Genomic DNA, 2,500 nt, shown 5'->3' with positions numbered 1-2,500 from the left:
TTTTGAGGAGACCATCTATAACGAAGTTAAATAGTACTGGTGAGAGTGGATCTCCCTGCTTCACTCCACAGGTGGGATGAATTGGCCGGGAGGTCCATCCTCCATGTATTAGTGAGGTGCTGCTATTTTCGTAAACCTCCTCGATATAGTCTATCATAGCTTCTGGAAGGCCTTTGGATCTCATAATAGCGACAAGGGCTTCGAAGGAGACGGAATCAAATGCCTTAGCTATATCTAACGATGCGAGAAAGAGCTTTCGATGTTTCGCTCTGTGATAACGTAGTACCATATCCATTAGGAATATATTATCACTGCATCCGTCCGTGTCCCGAAAAGCCCTCTGCCTTTCATCTAGTTGTATTATCTTTAGTCTGTTCGCCAGGATTTTGTGGAAAGTTCGTACAATAACCGACGAGATCGTAATTGGCCTGAATTCTCCGGGTTCTTGAGCATCCTTTTTCTTTGGAATAAGTACCGTCTTTGACAGGTACAGGTGTTCGGGTAATTTACCACACCACATGAAGATGTTAAAGAGACGCACTAATATTTCTACCGGAATTGCTTTCAGAGCTCTAGTGCTGATACCATCCAGTCCTACCGCTGTTCTTGTAGGTGGATATGCGGCTTTAACTTCTTTCGCCGATATTGGTTTCCATAGGCTATCTTCAGTTCGTATAGGGGCCGTAACCGTTGGGGCGAGGCCACTATTTTTATTCATGACTGCGCGCCAGTAAGGTTCCATAATGTCCTTGTCGATAAAAGGCTCGTCGCCGATTTGGTCGCTCAGGATGGTCTTAACACATCTAGATGGGTTCTTTCGCCACAGATCTTGTACCTTGGCATATTCGGCTCTCCTGGCTTGCCTCCTATTTACAGCACGGTCACCCTCTCTCAAAGCCTTTGGTTGATGATCTTTCGGCGGGGGTAAGATTTCACGAATATAAAGAGCAGTGTTTATGAGAGTACTCTCCTTTGGTACATTAGGTACGGCCCAGCAGATCTCATTAAGCCGTTGTGTTTGATAACTCTCATAGTTGAGTGGTCTCATGTCTTTTAAACAGCGCGCTAATTCGTCCAGTGAGGTGTTCGCTGGCCTTCCTGAAGAAGGATCAGGTGCCGAGACATCGTCTGACTCGCTGTTCTCTTCGGCTTCCGCCCGGGCCTGCTCTGTCAGCTCGGTCAGGAATTTTTGCACTCTCCGTTTATGACTAGGACGCCTCCTGTGCCCCTTTATGCTTTCGATCGTTCTTCCAGCGCCAAATATTTCCTGTATCCGCTGGTTAATGTTCATGACTTTAGACTCACTCTCAAACAGTATCTTTGCTTCACGACGTGCCATTAGCAGCTTCTCTTCATCCGTCCATCTGATTTTAACATTCTCTACTTCCAGTTTCTTTGTATCATACCAGTCCGGGTGTGCTTTGCATTCATGAACACCTCTTCCCCTGGTGGTTTTAAAGGTTTTATTGCAGCCCGGAAATCTGCATGCTCCGTCGTTCTCGCTTACGTTCCGATGACCTTTATCTTTTGAAGTGCTCGGAAGATTGGGGTTTGTTGGGTCGGCTGAGTCTGTGGACTCGCCGGACTCTGATTCCATATGAGGCTTGTTTTTGGGTTTCACGCCAACAGTTGAGGGTCGAGGGGGTTGGCAGCCCCCAAGACCCTGAGATAGCCACCGTACTCGGCCGCCAGTAATTTTACTGACGTTGCCCGACTCTCACCACGAGGAGGTGTACGGTTGGCACTTGGGCTCCGAGGCTAAAGACGTTCACCAAGGAGTCCTTAAGAGAGTCATAGTTACTCCCGCCGTTTACCCGCGCTTGCTTGAATTTCTTCACGTTGACATTCAGAGCACTGGGCAGAAATCACATTGCGTCAACACCCGCTAGGGCCATCGCAATGCTTTGTTTTAATTAGACAGTCGGATTCCCCCAGTCCGTGCCAGTTCTGAGCTGACCGTTGAATGGCGGCCGAAGAGGACGACGGCAACGGCGAACCGCCGCCGAAGCCTCGCAGCAAGGAAGATCCGCGGGAGGCCAAGGCACGGGACCGAGCTCGGATCCGGTTATTACCATCACCTCGCCCAGGCCCGGCACGTCAGCCAAACCCGCTTCCCGACCAAGCCCGACACGCCCCGATCCTCAGAGCCAATCCTTATTCCGAAGTTACGGATCCAATTTGCCGACTTCCCTTACCTACATTAGTCTATCGACTAGAGGCTCTTCACCTTGGAGACCTGCTGCGGATATGGGTACGAACCGGCGCGAGACCTCCACGTGGCCCTCTCCTGGATTTTCAAGGTCCGAGGGGAAGATCCGGACACCGCCGCAACTGCGGTGCTCTTCGCGTTCCAAACCCTATCTCCCTGCTAGAGGATTCCAGGGAACTCGAACGCTTATACAGAAAAGAAAACTCTTTCCGGATCTCCCGACGGCGTCTCCAGGTCTTTTTGGGTTACCCCGACGAACTCTCTTGCGAGGGCCCGACTTGTAAACGGTTC

At 50.3% G+C, this 2,500-nt stretch overlaps 1 pseudogene; it reads right to left on the bottom strand.

The window, feature by feature from the left end:
* The window catches only part of LOC124181823, a 7,403-nt pseudogene that overhangs the window by 2,876 nt on the left and 2,027 nt on the right, over positions 1 to 2,500 (bottom strand).

The sequence above is a fragment of the Neodiprion fabricii genome, chromosome 4, assembly GCF_021155785.1.
Source record: "Neodiprion fabricii isolate iyNeoFabr1 chromosome 4, iyNeoFabr1.1, whole genome shotgun sequence".
Lineage (NCBI taxonomy): Eukaryota > Metazoa > Arthropoda > Insecta > Hymenoptera > Diprionidae > Neodiprion > Neodiprion fabricii.
Note: the sequence above shows the minus strand (reverse complement) of the source record. Positions and strands in the feature narration are given on the sequence as shown.